Raw genomic sequence first — 16,815 nt, forward strand, 5'->3', positions numbered from 1 at the left:
TTTCCAAATAGGCCACATTCTGAAGTTCCAGGGGGATATGAATCTGGGGACACTTCCCAACCCATTACGCAGACCAAATAGCTACATCATTGGAAACAGCACAAGAGTCAGTGAAAATACAACAAGTTTCATCAAAGGACCCCAAAATAAAATTGGCTTAGTCAGGAGAGAAGTGTAGTTACCTTTCGTGTAGTGCTCTGAGTGTAAGCATTCAAGGGCTGAGACCCCACGTGTCAGGGCCTTAAAATCCTTCTGCCTTGTTGGTGCTGGCATCCTCAAGACATGGCTTTTGTTTTGCAGTCCAAAATGGCTGCTCCAGCTCCAGCCATCACCTCCACACTCCAGAAAGGAGGAGGAGCAAAGGGGAAGTGAAGAGCTTGCCTTTCCATTTAAAGACGGGACCTGGAAATACATACTGCTTCTGCTCACATCCCATTGGCCAGAGCTTAGTCATATGACCTTACTTGCTGCAAAGAAGGCTGGGAAATGTAGTCTTTCTCTGAGTAGCCACGTGCCAGGGTTCTGGTGTCCCTCAGTCTCAGGCACAAGTATGTCGCAGGAAAATGGAGAAATAGAAACTCAGGCCCCCGGGCAGATGGCCCTTCCAGACATGGCCCATCCCACTGATCGTTGGGCTGAGGTCAGGGGTCACAGTTCCATTCAGACGGGTGTTCTGGGAGGTGTGGAGAATGGGGAGCCCAGCACATTGTGGGGACACCGGCAGGACCAGGCCAGGCCCGGAGAAGCACTGAGACGCAAAGGATGGGGTCGGGGGCCGGGGGAGGAATGGCATTCCAGGCAGAGGAACAGACTGTGGACGGACGTGGAACTGCGCATACTGCAGCCGTGTGCGCAGTGTCGGGTGGAGGCCTGAGATGGGCAAAAGGGTCCTGAGGGGCCCAGTGAGGAGCTGGGGCTTTGAGCTTCAGCCGAGGGTCGCCAGAATCGCCGTAGACTGATACACGGGCGGACGGCCTGGCGGATGTGCTGTTCACAGGGCCACTCTGGCTGGGAGAGAGAGGCGGAGCCAAGGGCCTGCCTGCCGGGGGCTGCTGGGGGCCCAGGGCCGCCTCTCCGGGCCTAAGGCAGTCTCTGTCCGGGCAGGGGGAGTTGTTGAGCCCCCAGCAGCAGCGCCAGCCTCCTCCGCTGTGCGTCTCCTCTTCTTCCAAGTGTGCCAGTCATTGGATGGAGGGCCCATCCAGGTAACCCAGGTGATCTCACCTCGAGATCCTTAACTAATTATATCCACAAAGCCCTATTTCCAGATCAGGTCACACTCCAGGTGGACAGGACGGAGTGGGCACCATGCAACCCACTACAATGACAAAAACAAGTTACAAAGCAATACATGTCGTATGGTACCATTTTTATGATTAAACAGCATGTGTGCGTGTGCGTGTGTGTGTGCGTGCGTCAGCACACATGTGTGCATGTTTATGTTCAGAAAGAGGCTGGTAAACAGTGGTTACTTTGGGGGCCGGGCTTGGGAGAAGGAGAGGGCTTGTGTTCAGTTTATAATAATAGGCATATGTATTTCTGCATTTCTGAATGATCAAAACTTGCTTTTATAAATCAGAAGAGGGGCTCGAGGGAGGAAGGAGGGCCCCGGTCCCCTGCTCAGCGGCCCGCTCCCTGGAATTCCTCAGGAGGCCACTCAGCGAGACGCGGAGGGGCGGGGTGCGGGGCGGGGGGCGGCCGGCCTCCTTACGGGGAGGCTGTGCAACTTGAAGAAAGCGGTGTGATAAGACAAGTTGGTCAAAGGATAAATCCTCACTGTTTTCACGGTGATAATTTTGGTGTCACGTGGGGACAGTCTGGCAGACTTCCATGTGTCTTCCTGAAATTTTGGTCGTTTTACAGGATTTTTTAAGGAGTGTGTGTGTGTAAACCCTCCTGTGTTCATTTCCTTTTTAGCCAATAGTACCTGCTGTTGCTATTTGTAGAGTAAAAAGTGGGAAACAACCTTACTGTGGACTGAATTGTGTCCCCCAAATTCATATGTTGAAACTGTAACCCCCAATCTGATGGTGTTAGACGGCAGGGACTTGTGGGGTTAGAAGGGTTAGATGAGGTCACAGGGGTGGGGCCCCTGTGTTGGGATTAGGGCCCTTATGAGAAGATTCCAAAGTTCTCTCTCCCTCTGTCTCTTTCTGTCTCTCTCTCTCTCTCTCTGTTTCTCTGTCTCTCTTTCCCTTCTCTCTCCGGTATGTTAGGCACCCACCAGCCAGGAAGAGGGCTCTCACCAGGAGCCGACCCTCATCTCGGACTTCCAGCCTTCAGAACTGTAAGGAATAAACGTCTGTTGTCTAAGCTCTGCAGTCTGTGGTATTTTGTACATCCACACAATGGAATATTATTCAGTCATGAAAAGGAATGGAATTCTGACACCTACTACAACACAGATGAACGTTGAGGACGTGATGCCTAGTGAAAGAAGCCAGATGCAAAAGGCCACACGTTGTATGTTCCCACTGATATGAAATGTCCAGAAGAGGCAAATCCATAGAGACAGAAAGCAGATTAGTGGTTGCCAGGGGCTGGGGGGAGGCAGGATGGGGAGTGACTGCTTACAGGTATGGACTTTCCTGTTGGCGTGATGAAAATGTTCTGGAATTAGATAGAGGTGCTGGTTGCACAATACTGTGAATGTACTAGATGCCTGAATTAGAGGCATTACTGCCTCTAATAAACTGAATTGTACCGTTTAAAATGGTTAATTTTGTGTTATATGCATTCCATCTCGATTAAAAACATTCAGGTAAGCAAGAATAAATAAATAAAAGTCACTTGTAACTTCGATATCCAACTGCTGTTATCACTATAGCAACTAAGGGTGTAGCTTTCCAGATTTAAGATTAGTCCCATACAGCCTAGGTGTGTAGTGGGCTGTACCATCTAGGTTTGTGTAAGTGTACTCTGTGGTGTTTGCACAAGGACAAAATCGCCTAACAACGCATTTCTCAGAACGTGTCCCTGTCATTAAGCTACAATGACTGAATACGTACACACACACGGTCATGCGCGCCCCATCAACATGCACCTCCATACAGGTGTGCATCTGTGTACGCAGTTCCTATGAGTGGGGTCACACTCCTGCTTTTCTTTGATCTCTTTTCCTCAGTGGAACTGAGGTCCTCAGTCGTATCCTTGGAGATCCACAAGTTCTAAGTGAAATTTTAAATGTTGTGTTTTCATTTTGATGATACGTCAAAGAAATTGTCTAACCATGGTAATAAAAATAAGCTTCCCTTTGGCATCAGAAAGTTTTGTTTTTCCCCGACATCTTGGACTTCTTGAGGGGTGTCAATGCAGGGCCGGGACATCCCGGTGGGTCTCGGGCAGACCTCCAGGGCCCTGGAGAACGTGCTTCTCTTTGGAAGGGTCCAAGTGAAAGTTTGCGAGCCCCAGGTGGCAGCTCCATTTCAAGGGTTGTACAATATTCTGTTGCCTGGATGGACCCTACTTTATGTAACCTCTCAACGGGCATCGAAGATGTTCCAAACTTTCTCTTTCCTAAGCAAGCCTGGGTGAGTGACCTTCTGGCTAAATCTGTGCTCCGTTCCCTAGTTATTAACTTGGGACAGCTTCCGGCAGGTGCCTCTTCTGGGTCAAAGGCTTTGAACCGCTGCTTTCCATGAAAACACACTCCCCAGAGTCCCGCCCTGGGGTCAGTGAGGAAGAGCCTCAGGTCAGGTGGGGCCACTGATGGGGCTGGGCAGGCCCTGTGGCAGCACTAACTCTGAGGACTCTGGGGGCGGCAGTCCTGGGGACATCTGGCCTCCTGCCTGCTTCCCTCCCTCTCGGGGGCAGACTGTCCTCGGCCACCCCACCCTCACCCCCCACTGCATTCCTCTTTCCGTCCCCAGAAGCCTTTGCGAGTACCGTTCCCTCTGCCGGGAGTTCCACCCAGCCCACCTCCCCTCCACAGCAACCCATTTTGGGTGGGTTCCAGTTCAATGACCCTCTCCCGGAGGCCGTCCTGGTCTGACGGGCCACTCAGGCCCCCTTAATGCTGGGCTTCCCCTTCAGACCCTGACCCCCATGACATCCCCCCATCGATGCTGGGCTTCCCCACTGGACGCTGACCCCCCACTGCATCCCCCATCGATGCTGGGCTCCCCACTGGACCCTGACCCCCCACTGCATCCCCCATCGATGCTGGGCTCCCCACTGGACCCTGACCCCCCACTGCATCCCCCATCGATGCTGGGCTCCCCACTGGACCCTGACCCCCCACTGCATCCCCCATCGATGCTGGGCTCCCCACAGCCAGGGCCGAGTCTGCCTGTGTCCGGGTCCCTGATCGCTGCTGGATTCCTCACCCCAGCGTAGGGCTGGGCATGTGCGCACGTGCAAACACACACACGCGGAGCAGGGCTCAGCCCAGTGCTGGCTGATGGAAATGTGACCCCACGAATGTTCGCCAGGAAGGGCCCAGGCACTGGGGCAGCTAAAGCGTCCGGCCACCGACCCCGCGGCTGCGGGTGCTGCTGAGTTCATGGCCTCCTCTGCTTCCCTGAGGCCAGCTGGACCTTGGGCTGGACCAAGACCCTGCAGGCCTACGACCCCTTCCTCCCTGGAGAAGCTCCTGCAGGACCAGCAAGGGGGTCAGGATGGGGCTGGAGAGAGAGGGCGGTGACCGCACAGTCTGAACAAGAATACCCGCGGGGGCCTCACCTGCACAGCAGGTGGCGCGTGACCGGCGGCAGTAACAGGACCCACAGCTACCTGGGTGACGGCATTATGGTTGAGGCTGAGCCCTGGAATCAGATGGACGGGTTCCCATCCTGGCCTAGGTGACTCTGGGGGGCTGCCCGTCCTCTCTGAGACCCGGGCTGGCCCTCTGGACAGCGTGAAGGAATAGTCCCACACTTCTGGGCTCCTGGGACAATCTGTTAAGGGAATGTATTCCAATGTTCACGTCACACTAAGAAAGTGCTGCCCCAGGTCTAGCCACAGTGCCTCCTGTTGTGGTTTAATCTTTGTGTAACTGCCCCGCGTAGACCCCACTCATCCTCGAGGATGTGTGCTGGACAGGCCTCCAGGTGGCCCCTGGGGACCCTCACCTCCTGGCACAGTGTGGGTGTTGGTGTATGATTTCCAGGGACAGGCCGCACCCACCTCGCTCTCCCTCAGATCCCTGGCTCTGGGAAGCTGGCTGCCATGTTGTGAGGGCCCTCAAGCTACCCCGAGGAGAGGTCAGCGTGGCCGGGAACGGAGGCCTCCCACAAACAGCCAGCACCAGCTGGCCAGCACGGAATCCTCCAGCCCCATTCAGGCTTCAAAGGACCTGGGCCTGGCTGACATTTCACCAGCACGGCTGCAGAGATCCTGGGCCAGGGTCGTATCGCTGAGCTACCCCTGTGTTCCTGATGCACAGAGCTGTCCACTGTCTCAAGCTGCAAAGTTTTGGGATGCTTTGTTCTGTAGCAATAGCTAACTAATACAGGCTGCTCTTGGAATTGATGCATGGAAAGAATCTTCCATGAGGAGAATATTCTGGGAGGGAGACAAGCAAATGATAAGGAGGAGTCCAAAAGACATTTGAAAGAAAATCCCTCAGCATCTGGAAAGTAAGGTCAGTCCACACTCCTTGGCAGGAGCTGGAAGGCTCATGGGATCAGCCCCTCAGCCCCGTCTCTCCAGGGTCTTTGCTGTACCTCACACTCCAGACACACAGAACTTTTCAGTTCTTGAAAACACCCCACTCTTTCCTTTTCTGGCCCACACACGTGCCGTTCCTCTGCCTAAAGTACTCTTCTCCTACTTCTTGCCCTGGTATTCATCCTCCAGGTCTTAGGTGAGACCTCACCTCCTACAGGAAGCCAGCCCTGATTGCAGCGCACCCCCAGGCTGAGCCAGCTGCTGCTCCTGTCCCCCCGCCCATCCACTCGTGTCCCCGTACCGGCATACACTGTCTGCTTCCCTCTTACACCCATGAACTGTGAGCTCCCCCAGGACTGGCACGTGGCTTGTCTTATCTTCTGTGTTCTGGAACCAGCACAGAGATTGGCATGAATGAGTGTCCTGGGGCCACCGTAACAAATTACCACAAAGCGTGGTTTAAAACAACGGAACTTTATTCTCACAGTTCTGGAGACCAGAAGTCCAAAACCAAGGTAGTGGCAGAGCTATGCTCCCCCTGGAGGCTCTGGGGAGGGTCCTTCCTGCCTCCTCCGGCTTCTGCTGTCCCCAGGCGCTCCTGGGCTCGGGGTAGTGTCACTCCAGGCTCTGCCTCTGTCTTCCCATAGCCTGTTCCCTGTGTCTGTCTGTCTCTCTGTGCGTCTTTCAGAAGGACCCTGGTCACTGGACTTAGAGCCCACCAGATAATCCAGGGTGATCTCCTTATCTCAAAATCCGTAACTTAGTCACAGCTGCAAATGAGGTCTTTTTCCAGTTGTGTCCCATTCTCAGGTTCCCGGGGTGAGGATGTGGACACATCTCTTGGGGGCCACCGTCCCGCCCACTGCAGGTGGTGGGCGCACTGTGACTCTAGCTCTTGGGGCCCCCTGGCTCCCCAGCAGCACAGGCGCCAGCCCTCCCGGCACCCCTGGCTTAGATCCACAGGATTCCCACAGATTAAGGTCAAGCAAACGAATTCAAAACCCAAGACCGGCCAGCCTGGGGGCAGTGACCCACCACGAGCGAGAGAACCCAGGACCACAAACGTCGGATGTGGACCCCCAGGAGCCTTGGGCTGGACTCGTCAGGCAGAGAACAGCTAAGCGTAAGTGCAGAGAGGAAAGGTGGGATCGTGGAGATGAGTGAGCAGCACGTTGCTGCTTCTCCGGAAGCTCGGGTTCTCATCTGCCCCCGACGTGTTTTGCTAGATGGTGGGAGCAAATCCCATGCACCACGCGTGCTGGCTGATGGACTGGCGACGTCTGCATGGTGGGCTGTGCTCACAGGGGTTCTGAGGCCTGAGCCAGGTCCCGTAGGAGCCAGGCGGTGTGAGGGATTAGTGATGTCTGCTGTGGGCACCGGAGCAGGGCGGGGGGAGGATGCCCCTGGGGAGGTGGATGTGGAGGAGGGAAGAGATGCCCGTGGGGAGGAGGCGGAGGAGGGGGTGCCCACAAGGGAGGTGGCCAGCCTGGGTCCCTCCTGGCCCTTCCAGGGCTCCTGGGACGCGGGGAAAGTGCAGCTACTGCCTGCTGGCCTGTCCCAGATCCTGTAGACAGAGGGCTGCAGGCCCCCGAGTCCCAGCACCCATCAGGCCGGGGCTGCCCTCAGCACGTGATGAATTCAGACGAGCTGCTCCCGCCTCACCTCGCGGCTCCAAGGCCCTGGCAGCATCCCGGGCCCTGGCGAGTGTGCTCACCTTTCCCAAAGAGGGGGCGTCCTGGAGGGCCGGGGACCCCCAGATTTGGGAGCAAATAGAGAGATGAATCAACTTGAACAAGGGGAGGCGGGAGGTAGTCTGGCCAGAGCAACGGACGGGAATTTCTCATTGCTCTTGGAATTCAGTCAGTCAGTCATTGAGAAGCCACTGGCGGGTGCTCAGGATGGAAGCGTGATTACCACCCGGCCCCACACTTACCAGGACACGCACAACTGTGGATTATATGCTGGGTGCTAAGGCAGAGAAACATGCACAGAGAAGAGGGGCACCTGAGCTGGGAAACCCAGGAGGGCTTCCAAGAGGAGGGGGCTCCAGAGCTGAGTCCTCAAGGAGGTGTAAGGGCTGGCCAAGGTGAGGAGGCGTCAGTCAGGAGTGGGGTTGGCAAAGAGATCTGAGCCAGGGGCCAAGATCCCCTCTCTGTCTCTGTCTCCGTCTCCCTCTATGTATGTGTCTCTTTTTCTGCATCTCTCCCTGTCTCTTTCTCTCCTGCTCCCTGTCTCTCTCTCTTTCCTTCTCTCTCTCTGTCTTCCTGTTTCTCTCTCTGTCTCCCTGTCTCTCTGTCTCTGTCTCTGTCTCTGTGTCTCTCCCTGTCTCTGTCTCTCTCTCTCCTGATGCTGCCCTGGGCCTGGCTGGAGGAGAGGGAGGAGAAGCCCCCTGCTGGCGATGCCCGGGCCCCGCTCCTCCAGCCTCCTCACTGCTCCCGGCTGCCCTGCGGGGACGGCAGTCCTTGGCTGCCGGGTGGGGCTGTCCTCTGTGAAATGGTGGCATTCAAGAAAGATAAAACCGTGGCTGTGCAGATGTAGAATGAACATGTGCTGGATGTTCTCTACCTCAGTACTAGATGAGGAAACCTGGCAGGTGTCACAGCCCGTTCACAGAAGTCAGAGCGAGGAATGTTGAAATGTAGATACGCTGGACAGAGGCGCCTCCAGGCACCCGCAGGTCAGACGACCTTCCAAGGCCAGCAGACTTGCAGGGGCGGACAGCCCGCCCCAACCCGCTTCGAGCCTGCTGGGCTGGGCTTGGGCTGGGGAAGGCGGCCCCCCTGCTGGGGGTAAAACCCAACCGTGCTTTTTAATTTTTATTTTTACTGTGGGAAAATACACATAGAAATTATACCACCTTCAGCACTTTTAACTGCACAGCTCAATGGCGTTAAGCACATTCTCATTGTTGTGCAGCCGTCCCCACCATCCGTCTCCAGGACTGTCTCATCTTCCCAAACTGAAACTCTGTCCCCGTTAAACACTCACCCTCATCCCTCTCCCAGCCCCTGGCACCCCCATCCCACTTCCTGTCTCTGTGGGTTTGACTCCTCCAGGGCCCTCATGTAAGTGCAATCATACAGGACTTGTCCCTTTGTGTCTGGCTTGTATCTGAGCACAATGTCCTCCAGGCTCATCCGTGTTGTAGCCTGTGTCAGAATGGAATGATAATCCACTGTATGGATGGACCACGTTTCTTTTCTCCAGTCCTCTGTCAGTGGACGCTTGGGTGGTGTCCACCTCTCGCTACTGTGAATGACGCTGCTGTGAACGTGGGTGTGCGAGCTCGAGCTCGAGACCCTGCTTTCAGTCTGGGATGGAGTTTTGAGGGCCATTCTGCACGAGCCGTCGGCACCAGAGGACACCCAGCAGTGCCCCTCCAGGGAGTTTATCTTGGAAGGATGCTCACAGCGTGGCCAAGAGGCCCCATCGGGCCGTCCACCGCAACATTGTTTGCCCCATTGAAAACCTGGGCAAGCTCAGTGTCCCCTGGGAGGGCTGGCTAGGGCCACACACGGAGGCACGCAACGCTGCTAGTGTCGGCTGGCCTGACTCTGGGAGGCGCTCGGGACACGCTGTGGTGGCAACAGAGCGAGGCGGGGAAGAACAGACGCCACAGTCCTGTTCTCTGAAGGGGAAGCTGAGCACGCGTGCCGGTGCGTGTGCAAACCCGCAGGGACTGCAGACGCGTGTGGACCGCAGGACTGTGCGCCAGCCCCTGCGGAGGGCCACCAGCTCACTCCAGCTTCCAACAGGCAGAGAGTGACAGGGTGAACGCCCCAGTGAGGGCATCCTGACCCCACTGCGAATACTCCTCCAAGGTAAACTCGGAGGGCAAAGCTCGCCCAGTTGTTCGCACTCTCCAAGGTATGGGGCTGGGGCCGCAGGAAGGGGAGATTTTACCTAAAGGTCTTGGCTCAAGGCTCCTCTGCAGGACGACCACAGACAGATTAGAACCCACAAATCCTCCCCTGGCGGTGAGGCCTCTCCCGTGAGGCTACTCTGCGGGGGCTCTGCTCTCTGAAGGCAGGTTCTCTCCAGAGGGTGCGGCGAGTGGGCGGGCCCCCCTAGGGGACCCCCGTAGCCTGCAGAACGGGTTCCTGTGACACTGCCATCTCACTGGGCTGGACGTTGGGTGCCTGCCAGGCCTCTTTACGCTTTGTCTTGCCGGCCAGGCCACGTTTCCCTGGGCCGGTCTGGGCTTGTGCCCACACACTAAGAAGATGGATTGAAAACAGATCCACCCTTGGCGCTGTCCAGGCCTGCCGCGGGGCAGGGACGAGCTCTCCCGAACACACGGGGACAAGACAGGGCCCAGGATCCGCACCCCGGGCTGGGCTGCGCTGCGTCTGGGCAGTGCAGCGCGGCCTCAAGACTCAGTGGCTCCCTTGGGAGGCCCTGACCAGGATGGCCCCTGGGCTGGGCACCCGCAGGCCCTCGCGCACGCTCCCTCCCGTCTGTGACTGCGGCTCCTCGCTTACCTGGGGTGTCCCCTGCTCACCCTAGGGAGTGGTGCATTGAGAGCCGGGTACCAGGGCGGGCCAGGACTCAACAAACGCCACTGTCCTTGGCGGTTATTCTATTCAGATGGCAGGGTCGTCATCCCCAACAAAGCAGGCGGGGCCCTCCCCGGCATGCTGGCCCTTAGAGGGGTTTCTGGGCTGAGGCAGGCAGGGGGCCCCCCTTTCCTCCTCCAGGGGCTCAGGCAGAGGGGAGCAGACCTGACAGGGAGTCCTTACCCCCTCGGCCTGTGGGCACCCTCCCCCCGCTGGCCCCAGCTTCCAGCGACGCCCATGTGCGTGGGGGCAGGGCTACTACACTGCTGGGTCCACCCGGGTGAGGAGCCAGTCTTACGAAACCCAGGGACCAGGAGCGGGGTCTCCTGGCCCAGGGGTCAGGACCACCCAGGGTAACTTGGACAAGCCCCTTTGCCAGCTAGGATGCCCCTGGGCACAGAGAGGCTGCCCGACCTGCCTGACCGCACACACCTGGTCACGCGGCCTGCACCTGGCAGCCTGTAGCCACGGCTGTGTGACCCCACAGGACCCTTACCACCCGGCGCCTCTGCAAGGCCCGTCGTCCACTAGGCCCACAGCTCAGGACCCAGGGCACACAGACTTTTAGGGGCCTTTGGAAGTGTTTCATTTCCTTCAAATCAGAAGGAAAAAAATGACCTTTTAGGGTTAAATATTGCATCCGTGTTTATACGAACATGGTCAGAGAATGTTATTTTTCTTATGTTTTCATGGAGGAAGGAGCCCACGGGGACCAAGTGCTGAGAAACCCCACAGGCTCCACTGCAGCCCTGCGCTGGGGGGACCAGAGCTGCGGACGGAGGCCGGCACAGACACAGCAGCGCAGAGCTGAGGGAGGAGGAGGGAAGAAGAAGGAAGAAATAAAAGAGAGAGAAGGAAGGTGGGAGGAAGGAAGGACAATTACCTCCCACGTGCTAGACGCCAGGAGCAGACAAAGAGAGCGCCTGTGCCCACAGCCTTGGGTGCTGGTTGGGGGGCTCTGCTACCCCAGCCTCCAGGGAGCCGACTGGCGCTGGCAGCCACCGTGTGCACTGAGGGGACGGGGAAGACAGCCTGTGCCCCCAGGGGGCCGGCCGAGTCCCTGGGAGTGGCTCTGACCCCTGCCCGGTGGGGCAGATCGAGGGAGGGAATGAAGCTCAAATGGTGGTAGAGGGGGGAGCAGAGAAGTTCCTGCCGAAGCCCCCAGACCCTAAATACCGTTCAACGCCAGACACTCAGAGGCGCCTTTGCAACCTGGTCCCGGCGGAGCCGAGGGTGCCTGTCGTCCACCAGCTGGGCACTATCTCGGGGCCACTCCAGGCTGGCCACCAGGGTGGGCACCAACAAGAGCCCACCCCCTGCTCGAAGTTCAAGGGCGGCCGCTGTGCCCATCAGCCGGGCCACAGCCAGCCCCGGGTGGGTCAGAACTGAGCAGCTTTCACCCTCCTGGGGTCTGTCCGCTAGAGGGCAGTGCTGCCCCGCTGCGCGCTGGGGCCAGGCAAGCTTGGCAGATGGGGCAGCGAATGCCGAGAACCCGCGGTGGGCGTAGCGGATGTGGCCCTGGTCTGGGGAGGGGGTTGCCAAAGAAAATACAGGATGCCCCAACAGATTTGAATTTCAGATCAACGACGAGTAACATTTTTAGTATAAGTAGATCCCAAATGTGGCATGGGACATAGTTATGCTAAACAGTATTGCTTGTTGATCTGAAGTTCAAATTTTAGCCAGCGTCCTGCATTTATATTTGCTGATCTGGCGTCCCTACCGGGGACAGTGCAGGGCCAGACACCAGCGCAGGGAAACAGAAGGAGTTGGGCAGGGCTGCAGCCCATTCCACGCTCACTAGCTCAGTGACTGGTATCTGGATGGGTCACCGAGGCCACACCTGCCCTAAGCTGTGACTCAGGTGGATATTGGCAATGACCTGGCTGACGTCCGGGAACAGGTGGGGCAAGGCTGAGTCGTGTGGGCTGAGCTCGGGAACTTTGCCTCTGACCTCTCACCCAGAGGCAGGAGGGCCCCTCAACTTGACTCAAGATTCATCTATTTGTCTAGGCCTCTGGGTGGCGAAGAGGGTGGCGAGGGTCAAAGGCCAGAGAACCAGGTCTGCTTGCTCTGGAAGGGGCGGCTCCAGCCATAGTGTTGCTGGCCCTCCCCAGACTTGTGCAGTTCACAACCTGCATAACCGTGCCCGGTGGTCCTGGGCAGTGTCTCTGCTTCCTTCTTCACCCAGGGGCTCTCCCTCATCTCCACCTGCCAGGCTTCTGCTCTCGCCACAGCCCCTGCACTCCTGCAGGAGTTCCCTTGGTTAGATTTAGGTCCTAAATTCACTGGGAGTTTAACCTGGTTTGTGAATGGAGATAGGGGCTCTGACTCACTTCCTCACCCTGGGCGGCTGCTACTCAGTGGCCCCAGTGCCATCTTCTCGTTTGAGTGAGTGTGCGTGTGCACGAACTCAGGGGGCAGATGTGAGAGCTCAGACACCCCGGCCCCTGGAATGGGGTCTCCAAGGGAAAAAGAAGAAATGGCGAGGGAGGACACACAGACCCGCAGAGGTCCCCAGGTCCGCGTGCAGGTTAGCTGCACCAGCCCTTTTCAACGACTGTGGCGTTCCTGTGTCTGGATGTCTGGAGGGCCATCCCTGCCCTGGCCGCTCTGCTTGCACAGAAGCATGTCAACCGTGCCTGCTGGTGACTTTTTCCCAGTGCCCTCCAGAGTCCCCTGGTCCCTTCCTGTGGGCAGTGGGCCCAGCTCAGCACGCCAGGCCCTCTGACCGTCCCCCGATGTCCCGTGACCTGGTGGGCTCCCCGCAGCACACAGCCTCCTCCTCCTCTGGACTTGTGAGGGAGTTTCTTCACTCCCTCGCTCGTTCACTCTCTCATTTACTGGTTCACAAGGACGTGTGGGGCGCCTCTGTGCGCCAAGCACCCGTCCAGGCCCTGGGGATGGAGCAGAGCCCCCACGGAGAGGTCTCAGGGGCCCAGACAGAAACAAAGAACAAGGGGCCGGCCCGGTGGCGCAAGCGATTGGGTGTGTGCACGCTCTGCTGCGGCAGCCCAGGGTTCGCCGGTTCAGATCCCGGGCGCGCACCGACACACTGCTTGGCAAATCATGCTGTGGCGGTGTCCCATATAAAGTGGAGGAAGATGGGCACGGATGTTAGCCCAGGGCCAGTCTTCCTCAGCAAAAAAAGAGGAGGATTGGCAGATGTTAGCACAGGGCTGATCTCCTCACAAAAAAAAAAAAAAAAAAAAAGAGAGAGAGAGTGTAAAGAGATCAAGAGACAAAAAAAAAAAAAGAAACAAAGAACAAGAGTGAACTATGGGGGTGCTGTGTGGTGCGGGGACAGGAAGCCACCTGCCAGGCCCTCCAGGACCCCCTGCATGCGGTCCAGGCCTGGCCTGACTTGGAGGGATGGAAGACACCCTGTGTGGGCCACCCTGGGTCACCCCAGGAGTGTGGCTCTGGGACTGAGAGGAAACACAGCAGAAGAGACCCCTGTAAGGTGAAGTCCCACAGTTCTGGTGAGAGCATCATCTCCCTGAGTCCCTTATCATTCCCATTGACCAGGAGGGACGGTGGCCCACAGAGGGGAAGGGTCACCAGCCAGCGATGGCTTGTGGATTCAGGCCTAGGTCTCTGCAGAGCTGAGCTCCCAACCTCCCACCTTCTGCCTCATCTTGCCAAGGGATCACCCTGAGGAAAAGGGAGAAATCGCAGGCAGGGCTCACGGCCAGAGCTGCCAGACGTCCTGGCCAGAGTGATGGGGCTGGACTCGGGGCCCACGGGCAGGTTGGGGGAGCAACATATTCAGGGGAAGAGCGAAGGAGGCCCGACTAGCAGGGCAGAGCCCTCCCCGCCCCTCCCTCCATCCTTCCCCCCCACACCCTGTCCCGCCCTGCCCCCCTCACCATCAGAGGCAGGTTGTTGGCCTTCACACGGAGAGGACACTCCCAACCCCTGGCCCCTCTTCTCTTGGGCTTGGGCCTCCTCCATCCCCAGCGGTGAGAGGCAGGCCCAGGGAGGCAGCCCCACAGCCAGCAGCCGAGTGGGTAGACGAGGCAGAGGGTGGCCTGCTGGCCTCCAACCCCGTCCAGTCCTGCCAGCTGGCCTGGGAGCCCCGGGCAGCTGACTGAGTCTGGACGCCAGCTGGGCCAGGGGTGAGGTGGCCAGAGGCAGAGCTCTGACAGGCCTGGCATCTCACATTTGGCCTGTCCCCTTTCATCTCACGAGGTCCCCAGGTGCCTGCCATTGTCCCCTTTGCACAGCTAAGGAAACTGAGGCCCAGAGAGGAAGGGCCGGCTGAGGTCCCCCGGGGGGCTGGGCAGGCTTGGGCCACAGGAGACTGACCCTGGGCTCTAACGCCCGCACCAAACTCTGGCTCTCACTCCATCTTGCTGGCCGGGGACCTGGGGTGTCCTCTCGCTCTTCTGGGCCCCTGTGTTCCTGACTTTCCAGTGGGGGGCTGGGCGAGGCCATCTCCGAGGACCAGCTGATGTTAGAGGAAGGCTGGCCGGACCATTGGGGCCCCAGGCTCTCGGGCTGGAACTTAGACATGCATGCCGTGGGCATGAGAGGCTGTGTATGGGGGCTGCCGCCTCAGGGGCCCAGCTCCTTTGGGAAGGTGAGGGGCCGCTACAGAAAGGGCCTCACCCCCGGGGCCTCCGGCTCTGGCTCTGTCTCCCCTCCTCTGTCCCATGGCATCGCCCCTACTCTTCTGTCATTCTCTCTGTCCTCCTCTGTCCCTCTGTCTCCTGGCCCAGAATCCCACTCGGGAGGAGAAGGATCATGCAGAGTGTTGCTCTGCCCCTCCGAGACCATGCCCCCAGCCTTGTAACCCAGGAGGACGGGACGGTACATCCAGATGGTGATTTCCCATTGGCCCCTGAGCCCAGGCCACATGTCCCCAGCTCCACGTGGCTGGGCCAGCACCCCCCAGAGCCCTGGCCTGCTGAGAGGGCCCTTGCCCTCCCTCCCTGCCTCCCTGGGGAGTGTGTGGTCCTGGCACCACCCACTGCAGAGACCTGGGAATTGGGTGCTGACACCTCACCTCATCTATTTTTAAGCACAAGCACATGAAAGATTCACAGGCTGCTTTAGTTACAGGTGGCTGGATGGGCTCTGCGCCTTGTGGCACAGCCACCAAGAGATCGGAAAACACACAGGCCCGGGCCAGCTCTGCCTGAGGGCCCCAAGGCAGCCCAGCCCGGCATGCAGGCGCCGTCCCTCCCTGCGGGGCCTGACTCTCCTCGCTGCCTCCCTTCCCCCTGTGCAGCCTCCACCCAGCCTCCTGGAGGTGCCCCCAGAGGGAGCAGAGCCTCACAGGGGCTCCTCCCCTGTGCCCCCAACTGGCTTTACAGTCAGCTGCCCCCGTCCACACCGCCCCTGATCCTGCGGGATGGCTGAGACGTCCTCCTCTCCCCGGCTTTCTCCTGGGCAGGTGTGAAGGGAGAGGAATTCGGCTTCTCCTGAGGCAAAGTCGGGAGTGGCCCCGCTCCCTACTGGCCTCCTGGGGGCAGGCACTCACCCATCGTAGCCACTGGGTGAGAGGAGCGTGCCGAGCTGACAGACGAGGAAACCGAGGCTCAGGTGCGACGGGTAACTTGGAGTTTGGAGCCAGAGTGCTGGACTTCAAAGGCTGTGCCACGATGCCACGTGTCAGGGAGGGGTCACACAGAGCTGCTTTATCTCGGCTTCCAGAGATGGAGAGCCTTGGCCCTTCCCTCCAGACATCCAGCCCAGCTGCAGAGACCACAGGCCCCGCTCTGGCCCTGGCGGAAGGAGGCCACGGGTGGACAGGCAGGTGGGCTGGTCAGTCTCTGGCTGCTCTGCCCGCCAGAGCCAGTGTGCCCCCTGTGCCACCAGCTCCCCAGCACCCAGCGGCCTTCCCCTGCCCTGGCTGTGGGCTCCCGCGGGCCTCAGGAGGTGGTGCCAGCTCAGCTGTGATTGTGTCACCTGTGCTGTCTGGCAGGAGGGCTCTCAGCTGTTGTCCCGCAGGGGACGGGACTGACTCAGCAACAAACCCACCCAGCACCGTCCCGGGGTATCACGGGGACCCAGGGCGCCCTGAGAGGCCAGACAGGATGCTGGCACATCCCTGCCCAGCAGGTCAGCACCTCCTTTCTTCCGTCACACCCTGGAGGGGCCCGCATAGAACCCACACCAGTCCCTGCTTAGTTGAGAATCTCTGATTTTAGAGAAAATCTCTTTTCTCAGTATCTCCACCAACCTGGAAGATTCTCTGGGGTTTCACGTTCTGGAAACAAAAAGAGTTTTTGTTAGCTTTCCAAATAGGACATTACCGTAAAATAGTAAATATTTGTTTCCACACTCATGGAGTCTGATGCCCCCTCCACAGGCCTCTCGCCAGCACCCAGCCCTCCTCCTCCTCCTTCGTGTCGGAGGAAAAGTGCACATTTCCTTTCAATGCTTCCCCAAGAGGAGGATGGAACTGGGAAGGAGGTGAATAGGGTAACAGCCTCCCCATCTGTCTGAGGACACGACAGTGTCGTCTAGAACCACCATCCCTGGAGGACAGGAGGAGGACAGGGCAGCCTGCCCAGCGCAGAGCAACCTTCCCAGGGCAGCAGGTGTGGGGTACAGTGACCGGGGTCAGCCTCCTCCCCTGTCACTTGCTGGCTGGGTGACTCTCACCTCTGGGAGCCCCAGTTCCCCGTCTGTAAAATGGGGAGGCATT

The sequence above is a fragment of the Diceros bicornis genome, chromosome 28 (assembly GCF_020826845.1).
Source record: "Diceros bicornis minor isolate mBicDic1 chromosome 28, mDicBic1.mat.cur, whole genome shotgun sequence".
Taxonomy (NCBI): Eukaryota; Metazoa; Chordata; class Mammalia; order Perissodactyla; family Rhinocerotidae; genus Diceros; species Diceros bicornis.